This window comes from Dromaius novaehollandiae, chromosome 7 (assembly GCF_036370855.1).
Source record: "Dromaius novaehollandiae isolate bDroNov1 chromosome 7, bDroNov1.hap1, whole genome shotgun sequence".
In the NCBI taxonomy this organism is placed as follows: domain Eukaryota; kingdom Metazoa; phylum Chordata; class Aves; order Casuariiformes; family Dromaiidae; genus Dromaius; species Dromaius novaehollandiae.
The window spans coordinates 45,281,492-45,291,265 of NC_088104.1; the positions used below are offsets into that span (position 1 = coordinate 45,281,492).

The following is a 9,774-nucleotide window of genomic DNA, read 5'->3' on the forward strand; positions in this document are numbered from 1 at the left end:
ACTAATGCCGAATCATAGGAGCTGGGATGTGCAAGGACCTGGCCGTAAATTGGTCATTAGTGTCATAAACAAGGGCTCTATTTGAAAGTCTCCATTTCAGTAGACACTACCTGGCATCTCAGATCTCTTACAAAAAGCCTGTGGTGGTCAGGATGGCTCTGGTTCTGCACCTTTCCCAGCCCAGCACAGCAGGGCTTTGCTGGAGGCGCTTGGAGGTAACACCAGCACTCGGCCACCAGATGCCCTACGCAGCAGGTCCTGTGCCAAAGTCAGGGGCTGCCCAAATCATAGACATGCACTGCGTCTCACAGGGTCCTGAACATCACTGTGCTCTTTGAGGAATACTGTGAGACAATGGGGTGAGAGGAGGCTCTTGCACACCATCTTATTGCATCACGCCACCCTAGGATGGCTCTTCCCTTGCAAGCTGACAACAAGGAGCGTTGTATAGCTGTGTATTCTCCTCTAAGAAGTGCAAAGCTTTCCGGGTGCCATGGGCCAGATTTCTGTCCCCAGGCTTGCCTTGCAAATCATGGCTTTCCTGAGCCCTTGTGAAATCAGAGGAGGGAGAAATCAGATAATTCAGCAGAGTGCCTGAGCTCCCCTGGGTGTTTGGGAAGCAGATGTCCCATTTAGCACTTAGCAGGAGTATATCAGGAGGCCTAGCTGGGATGGAGGGGGGCATAAAGTGGGCTGCCCAGATCGGGGAGAGTGCAGAGTAACCAGGCACCAAAAAAAGTGAGAACAGCCCTAAGGGACCCATGGTGCCCAGAAGATACTTCGACAGAGCAATTCACTTGACCAGGCGGAAGGGATGGGGACTCACTCCAGCTATTGCCATGCGACACAAAGGCTTCTCCCACAGGGACGGTGCCAACAGCCCCTCAGATTCAAATCACACCTCCAAGGGCAAACAGACTTCCCTCCGAATTTGCCACATGAAGCCGCAGTGCCTGTCTCACCCAGAGTGGCAGCAGCCTCCTGGGACACAAGTGCAGACCCAGGTGGGACCCCGTAAGACCGTATGCTGGGACATACACGCAGGCTCTTCAGCAACACCCAACACCGATGCCAGAGTTTCTCCACTCTGTGCGGAGAGGCCTTGGAGCACGTCAGGCAACGGGCCTTCGGGGCTGAAAGGTGTCAAGTCAGATGTTCCTGCTGGGCAAACAACCTCAAGAAATGTTCCCAAGAGATAGCTGGAGCCTCCCTGGCAACTTGGGGGAATGAGGACGGCCCAGTGCCTCTCATTAAAAATCAGGATACCGGCAGCTTCAACCAGCCAGACACAAAGAGCATGGACTCAGGACCCTGCAAGCCCTTGAATTTTCAGGAAACCTTCACCTTGTGCAGGGAAATTGGAATAACAGGTTTATTCCTTCGTGGCAGGGGAGCATGAGTCATCCTGAAGTGTCTGCCCTTGAAATGGAGCCAAGGCATAAAAGCTTTTACCGAACCCAGATGCGAAGCAGCCATCAATAGGATATCAGATCTTGGAGGTTCATTGCCTGAGTGCTCTTCCAGGATTAACCCCTTCCTGGGAGACACCAGCTGGCTCTCCGGAAAGGCATTGCTGTCACACATGGATCCTTCTCCTTCAGTCACCATCAGGTTTACAAACCGTGGAGGCCCTGCAAACTCGCCACCTGCAGCTCGGAAAGCTGGGAAGGGCAAGGCCAGGTAACAAGCACCGGGCTGCCCCCAGGGAGGGCATATGCCATGGGTCCCCCGTGATGGGCCTGGAAAGAGCTTGATGTCAAACAAAACGATGATGGAAACACATCCTCCCAGCTCAGGAATGACATTTCTATTTTGCAGGTGGTTCTCTGGCCTGGGAATAGGATCATTTCCTTTCCATGTGAGGTTGTGAGGGGGATGAGTCCTGCCTGCTGGGGCAGCAGTGTCCCCTGGACCAGGTTGGCCTGCCTCAGGAGAGACTGTTTGTGCTGGAGGATCTCAAAGAGCAGCTCCTGTCTGTCATTTGAAACGTGTTTTGCATTTCACCTGGTCTAAAGTCTTGCTGGTTTTAGCAGGAAGACATCAGGGGATCTCTTTACACAAAGGTGTCATGACAAATCCTGCTCAGAAAGCCTGCCAAAAGTTCTCATGGGAGCATGGATGAATCCTAAACTCCTTGGTCATCCCCAGAAATTACCACAACTGGGCACATTAGGGAGCAGAGGCATAGTCAGGAGTTGAGCTTCCATATTCCCATCAGGGGGATGAAGAAGAAACCCCACCAGGTTGCTGCCACATGGTCTGCAGGCTCCCATCCTCTGAGCTTCCTTTACTGCTGCAGGGAAGGTTCTGCCTCTGCTCCTATCCCCAAGCCTATCTGAAACCCCTCAAATGCTAGGTTTCCCACAAATGAGAAGCGCAGCGGGTGCGCCCGTGTGTGCAGGCAGAGCTCACAGCCCTGACTGTGCCGACAGCAAGGCGCTCCATCTCTGCTCGCAGCATAGCTCACAGCCCACACAAACTTCAACAGGGAAAATGCACTTGCAAGGTGACCAAAACCACTTCTGCAATGCTGCACATTTGACAAAGGGAAGCAGCAAGATAAAAATAAAGTGGAAAATTCAAAGGGCTCCATTTTGCCCTTTCCTAAGAAAAAAATTTGGCTCCTTCATTCCCAAGTGCCTTTTTCATTTAGAAAATGACCAGTTGTCCAAAGCTCCTGTAAATCCTTTAAAAGAGGAGTAAGTAAACCAGACACCACACTTTGTGCTGGGTCAAACCAAATATTTCATTCGATCTGCAGTAAGAAACTCTCAGTCTTTCTTTTTCCAGGGTGCAAGCCGACCAAACAACCAATTTGCATTGCATTCGGCTCCAAATGAAGTCATTGCAGGAAAACTCTGGGTTCACCTGAGGGGAAATCTTGTTGGAGGCCTCCTCCTCCCAGTGCTGAGCACAGGACTGTGGTGAGCATCTTCCACTCACATCTCTATCTCTCCTTCAGCCCTCCCTTTCCACCGCAGCAAAACGTGGGCCGGCTACGTGCACATGTAGGAGGGAGGAAATTTCCTTAGAGAGTCCCCAAGCCTTGGGGCATTCTTTTCCTGCTACTGTCCACCCTGGTGTCAGAAGCAGGATGAGACCCCGTGGGACACCTTGCTGACAGGCTGTTGATGATGCCCAGCACTGGGTCTGCTCTCTCTTAGTCAGGCACCACAGACATCAGGCTCGGCCATCTCCCAGTGGTATTTGGGAAGGGCTACCAGACCACTTGGCACAGTTTGGATGGCTGGGGAGCAGTTTGCAGGCTGGGCAAAGCCTAAGCAGAGGGAGGCATCCTAGACAGCACCATCTGGCCAAAGGGTACCTCTGTATCGATTGGTGTGGACTCTTAACAGGTTGCCCCCGAAAGTCAGGGGAAATTGCCCACTGTGATTATCGGGAGGGAAAATCCTATGACAACTTGCTCCTTCTTAGAAAGGAAACATACTTCTGCGGGGAAATTTAAAGGAATGACTCTAGAGGTTAAAAAGCATTCACTTCTGCATTTTTCTACAGGAGGTCAGAAAAGTGTTAAAACCCAGCTTGCATACAAACTTGATGAAAAGTTGACCTATTTTTGCAGCGTTGGAAGGCTTTGTGGGACCATGGTTTGGCACGGGCCTGAAGTCACTGCCGTGCTAGTGGGAGCCAGGGTTGCCCCAGGGGCAGGGAAACAGAAGGTGCTGCACCTCCAAGATGCCCCGAGTCCCTTCCCCAGGGAACGTCGCTGTGTCTCCATGCCGCACTGTTGTGAAAGGCACATGTTGGCATGATGTGGGGCTGGGGCTTGGAGCAAAGGACCTACCCAGGGGACAGAAAGATGCCTCTCAACGTGGTGTGCATCTCCCACATCCTGTGGCCCTGCTGCCAGCCCACACCATGCTCTGCAGAGGGGCTGCATGAGCAGGGAGGGACCGGAGAGGGCCAGACTTGGGGAGTAGCATCTAGAGAGCTGTGCAAAGCGCCTGGCCAAGCAAACGGGGAGGGGACTCCCTTGCAGAGTGGGCGTTTAATTCATCAGTCCAATTAGCAGAGTGAAGCATTGTTTCCGGCAGAGCGACGCGGCCAAGAGGAAACAATTCCACTAATGCACTCCTCACAGGGCAGCCGCCAGGCTGGAGCGCGCCAGCAGCAAGGGCCGTGCCGAGCATCCGTCAGCAGCCTGAGTCATGCCTCCAGCCTGTCCCTGTGGGGATTTCAGGGAAGTGTCCCCTTCCTGCATGGCAGGAGCCAGGGCACAGACGGCAGCTTGGCATGGGGTGGCAGCCAGGGAGATGCTATGTCCATTTATTCCCATCTACTGATGCTCTCTGCGAGGGGGTGTGTGGGGGGCCCCAATCTGGTGTAGAGACACTGTGCGGTTAAATGTGCAGAGATGTCACAGTGCACAAGGACTTACTAGGCAATCCCCCAATATACCCACACAGCTTCCCAGGGGCAGGCACAAGAACTAGGGTGGGAGTGAGCCTGAGCCCTGATGCAAGCCCACACCCTCTCAGGGCCATTGTCAAGAGAAGGGAGATGAGCCAGGGACATTTGCACCTGCTGTGATTTTACACACTAGACACAGACCTGCATTTGAGATGCCCGTTGACTTGATGTGTTTGCCCACAGCACCCTTACAGAGCCCTAAGGCACCCAGACATGCAGTCCCCTCTCAGCCCAGGTAGCACAGGGGTGCAAGCGTTGCCAGACCCAACCTGGTGGTGTTTGGCACTGATCTAGGTGCCCGTGCTGGACTGCCTTGATTTGAGAGGCAGAGCTACACCTCCTTGGCCATCATTTAAAACAGGTTCAGGTACGGGTTCCCTGTTACCTCCTCCTGGAAACTGCAATGGAAATGCTCCTAGAAAGCATGGACTGGGTTGTAGGGATTTTGGGTGCCTTCCTCACCCCTCTGCCCCTAGGGATCTCCATCTTTGGGCAGCGACAGGCCACTTGTTTACAGTCAGAGCTGGGCTGCACTAGGAGCTGCTATCCATCCCCTCCACCCTCAGGGACCCCTGTTTGCTTCCCCCCAACACACATACATACACCAGACCCTGGTGCAGAGCAGCATCTGCTGCGTCTCCCCCTGGGACCAGCCAGTACCGACCTCCTGCATCCCTCCCCCAGGAAGCAAGCACGGCAGAGGGGATTCTTCTTGACTCCACAGGACCTGGAGATAGTCTCTACTCACCTGGGGATGGACAGCGCGCTCCCTCCAGGGCCCAATACTGGCTGCAGACCTGGAAAGCCCAGGACACCTGCCCCTTGCCTCTTGTCCGCAAGACTCCAACTTCACCCCACATCCTTGGGATCACAGGTGGGCAGATGTGGGAATCCCTGGGGGCATCGCAGCCCAGACCTACCCCTCTGCATGGACAGGCTGTGCCCCAGGATGGCTAGGACTGGGGGGGAGGATGCCCTGTGACGCCAGGACTCTGCGCCATTCCCGGGGGGGCCATGCAGCATCTGCATCAGGGTGGGGACGCTCTGCAGCAAAACAGCTGCTGGAGGAGGTTGCACAGGGCTGAGCAACTACAGGCAGCACCGCATGGCCTCAAGGATCCCTGCAGCTCCCATCACCACCACCCCATGACCCCAAGGTCAGCAAGGCCTTATCCAGACCCTGGAGGGCTCAGCAGCAGGGTCCAGACAGTGAATGCTGCCAAGCTGCCCCAGGTGGTGATGCCCAAATAAACACATCTCTCCATACCTGGCTCCCGGTCCTAAGGAGAGGTGACCAGCTCTGGCAGAGAGCAGCAGCCACCACAGTGCAGGGTAACTCTGTGCTCCCTCTGGAGCACGCATTGAAAAGCCAGCCAAATTTGGGAAGAAGGACAGAAAGGCCCCAGGGGTGGGGAAATGTGGTTGCAGGAGATTATTTGCTCAGCCGTGAGGGAAGCTTGGAGATGTGTGCTCCAAAAAAAATAAAGGCCTGGTACCCTTTCCTCCCTCCTCAGTGAGGTCAGGGCTGCCTTCACCCTTGCTGAGAGCGATTTGTGATGAACAGCTTGGTGGGCACTTGGAGAGCAGCACACCCAGCCTCGGAGCTCAGAAACAATCCAACTCACATGTTGCAAGAGCCTTCTGCCACAGAGCCCTCTCCCTTGAGCCAGGAAGGTCCTGGGGGAGACTCACACCTGAAAGCCACCACCCCAAAGCCAGCACACAGGGCTCACCTGCACAGCATCCCTGCCGTCCCCTGTCCTCACCCATCATGGGACCCGTGTCTCTCCCTGCAACAGCAGGCAGGGGGACTTTGCACATGCCGCCCCAGACCCGCCAGGCCTGGGAACCCTGTCTTCTCCTCCAAGGACAAAGACACAGCACTTTGCACCTTGTTTCCTTAGAGGCCAACCCTTGCCAAGCAAAGTAGCAACTTAGGATGGGAGTCAGGGACAGAAAACTCTCAGCAGTCCCTGTCTTGCAAAACCACACACGCAGGGAGATGGCATAACACAGCAGTGAGGTCAAGGCTCCTTTTGGGTTGGGGGCAGCAGAAACCTCATCACTTGCACTAACTGCCCAGGATTTTAGAGAGAGATGGGACTGCAACCCATCGCAGCGGCAGCTGCTTCTCTCTCTGACTCATGAGCTGTTTCCCAATGCTGTGCAGGATTGATACTGCACAGGGAGCTGAGGCAAAACATGGTTTGCATCCACCCTCTTCCCGAGGTCCCTCAGCAGGGCACAACCCCACGCTGAAGACATGCTGTGCCGCTCACAGGCATTTTCATGCTGCGAAGTGATCCGGGCCCCAGTGACGGGTCCTGCCCAGCTTGGGCGGACCAGCGCACCTCTGAAGTGGGTGTGATGGCAGGGCACCGCCGTCCCATGCAGCAGCAGCATCCACCCATCCGACACCAGACCTGCCTCTCTGCACATGTGAGCGCTGGGGAAGGGGACACACTGGGCAGCCGGAGCCCGCTGAGAGTCCGAAGAGAACAAAGCCCTGGGAAGGAAAAATCTTACCTGTCCCGCAGATGGATGGCTGGACGGATGGAGTGACAGGCACCCGGGCTCTGAAGAGGTGGGGAGGGATCGGGGCTGGTCCAGGCAGGGGAAGGTTCGTCTGGGAGGGGGGAGAGGAGTGAGTGAGGAAAGAGCAGGGAGAGTTTGGGGAAGGGGGCAGGGAGGGGAGGGGGACGCGTCTCCTCGGTGCAGCAGGGCTTGCTCCGAATGAGCCAGCAGCCAGAGGCGAGCCGATGCTCCCTGCCCTGGATCCCGCAGGCCCTGCCCACCCCGCCGTGCAGAGCCCACCCCATCCTCCAGCCTTTCCCATCCCAGCGTGCAGGGCACAGCCACAGCCCCCCGCGCCGGAGCCAACGCACGGCCCCAAGCCGGAGCCAATCCCTGGCAGCCGGGTTACCCCACAGGGACAGCAACAGGCAGCCGAACAGGGACTGAGGGCCGGGAGCCAGGCAGGGACCACAGAGAAGCTGGTTCTCGGGGCAGCACAGGGGTCTGCAGGGATGCCGCCCTCTCTGAGCTGTGCAGTGGGAATCAGGGGCGCCCCATGCTGTGAACACCCCATCCTCTTTGCACGTCATCATCTGCCACGCTGGCCCTGCTCCGCTGGGTGCTACTGCAGGCTGGGGGGAGTGCAGCCAGCGACAGGGATGGTAGTGGCAGTGTGATTTTGGCAAGGTTGGGCAGCAGTCACCCCATTCTTGCTGCACCCTGGCATTGGGATTTTCACAAAATCCTGAGGTGCAGGGCTGGGAGGCAGCAGGAACCACATTTGCTCTTCAGTCACGAAGGGTGAGGATGACAGAGGCAACACGGATGCCTGCATTGCACTTCACGTTAAAGATCCCTGGGGTGGGGGGTGGGGGGTTGTTTAAAGAGAGGGCCAAAAGCCCCGGGCCATCAGCAGAGATGCTCCACAGGCAGGGAGTGCATGGTGGGGAGTCAGGTCAGGGACATGGCAGGGGGGACACAGAGCTGGGGTGGGAGGAAGGTCAGGCTGGCCCAGAGGAGCCCCAGAGCAGCTAGTTCTGGCAGGGGGGATTATTGAGGAGCCTGGGGCTGGGGGGCACAGTCAGATGGATCCACAGGGCCAGACCCCACCATGCTCAGCTCAGGGCTGGAGCTCACTGGCAGGGAGCAATGAGAGCAGGGCTGCCCCATGGGTGGGATGAGCCAGAGGCCAAGGTGGATCCCAGTGCAGGCAGGGCTCTCACCAACATCTGAACCAGGCAGGCAGAGCCAGGGTCCATCAACAGCCACAAAAACAGCAAACGGATAGACCAGGGACAGGAGCAGCAGGTGACAGGGCTGGAGACAAGCACAACTCCACTATAGACCAGGGCAAGACTGAATGCCCAGGGCCAAGCCTAAATAGGGCCCCTGGGCCCATGGGCAGGGGGTAGATAGGTGGAGGTCCCAGGTGAGGCTGCTCAGGGCAATTAAGGCTTATTAGTGCCCCCAGGGCACAACAGTACCCTGTGATATCCTGCTCGGATCTGCACTGTCACTTACGCCAGGCAGATGTGCACTGTGGTGGTCTTGCTCCCAGGTCTCACTGGTGTCCCCAAGGCACATAAGCAAGAGGCCTTGTTCAGCCACCCTCCTGGCAATCTAGTGACCCGGAGGTGGGTCCCACCACCAGCTGTGCATCTGCTCAACCCACACAGCCCAAAGCAGGGATGTGGCTGGCCTGGGGAGTAACATGTCTGCTGCAGATAAGTGTGCACGGTGCTGAGGTCTTGTCTTCCATCTCCCTCACCAGAAGCAGCCAGGAAGGGGTAAAGCACCCGTGTGGGAGGGGTCTGCCAGGCCCCCTGGAGCTGGCTCATTCTGCTGCAACAAAACCGTTCTGGTTGGTCTCTGTGAGCCCGGAGGCAGGAGGGGCTTTCCCCGGCTGGCTCCGCTCTGCGCTAGCCATGCTGCCCTGTGTCATGCTCATGGGCTTCCCGCCTGGAAGGGAAAGCATCCAGATTTGCAGCCATCCAGGGAAGAAGGCAGGCTGGAAGGAAAAAGCAGCATTATAGTGAGCATAGGGGCTTGCAGAGCCTCAGTTAAAAATGATGTTGTCTCCTGTTCTGGTCCAGGAAAGCCATCCTGGTGGTAAATCTGGTGCGGCTCCCTGATGGAGCCAGCACCCCTCGCTGCTCCGTGTGTGTCTTGTCCAGCTCTAGCAGATTGGTTATGCTGTCGCTCCTCTGTGTGTGGCTCTGCCTGCAGCTTGCCGGGAGTTGTTTCAGGGAGAAAATCTCCTTTCCTGGCTCCTTCCATGCCATTTTCCAGGCCCAGCAGGGAGCCAGCCCAGACTTGCTGGAGCCACGAGCAAGTGGGAGCTCTGCTATGTCTGTCTCCTCTGCCGATTTCTCTGCGGTGTCCACAGACTGCATTTGCTCTGGCTACAGCTCCAGGAGTGCAGTGTGGAGCTCTTAAGTGAATCTCTGGCTTGGGGATTTCAGAGGGGATGCAGTCAGTGGAGCAGCCCTTTCCATGCTTATGGCAGCGTGGGACACAGCAGCTGACCTGGTGTCCTTGTGATCTTTTTGCAGGTGCGGGGGTCCCCATGTCTCCCGCGGCAGCAGGTTTGGCCCTGGCCAGCCCTGGGGGTGAGAAGCACAGGGTTTCCTGCCAGGTCAGCAGAGGTGGTGCCTGCGTGGGGCTCCGTCTTGCATGGTGCAAGCGGGACGCTGGGCTTGCTTGTCGCTAGCCGCGTTCTTTACTCTTTCTGCATCCTTTTAATCTCATCCTCGACTGCGTCCTGGTTATTTGTTTCATGCTGTCTGGGCATCAGGGCCTGGGCGTGGGGTGCGGAGGGAGGTGACGCGC

General features: G+C 56.7%; 1 protein-coding gene across 8 annotated transcripts in view; it reads right to left on the minus strand.

Moving 5' to 3' along the window:
* The window catches only part of PCBP3 (poly(rC) binding protein 3), a 96,187-nt gene extending 89,023 nt beyond the window's left edge, over nt 1-7,164 (minus strand). For all 8 annotated transcript variants that reach the window (XM_064515459.1, XM_064515453.1, XM_026107411.2 and 5 more), the window contains exon 1: nt 6,958-7,164. The gene's annotated coding sequence lies outside the window, so the exon portion shown is untranslated. The remainder of the gene's footprint in view (nt 1-6,957) is intronic.
* Between the last annotated feature and the right edge of the window lie 2,610 nt (nt 7,165-9,774).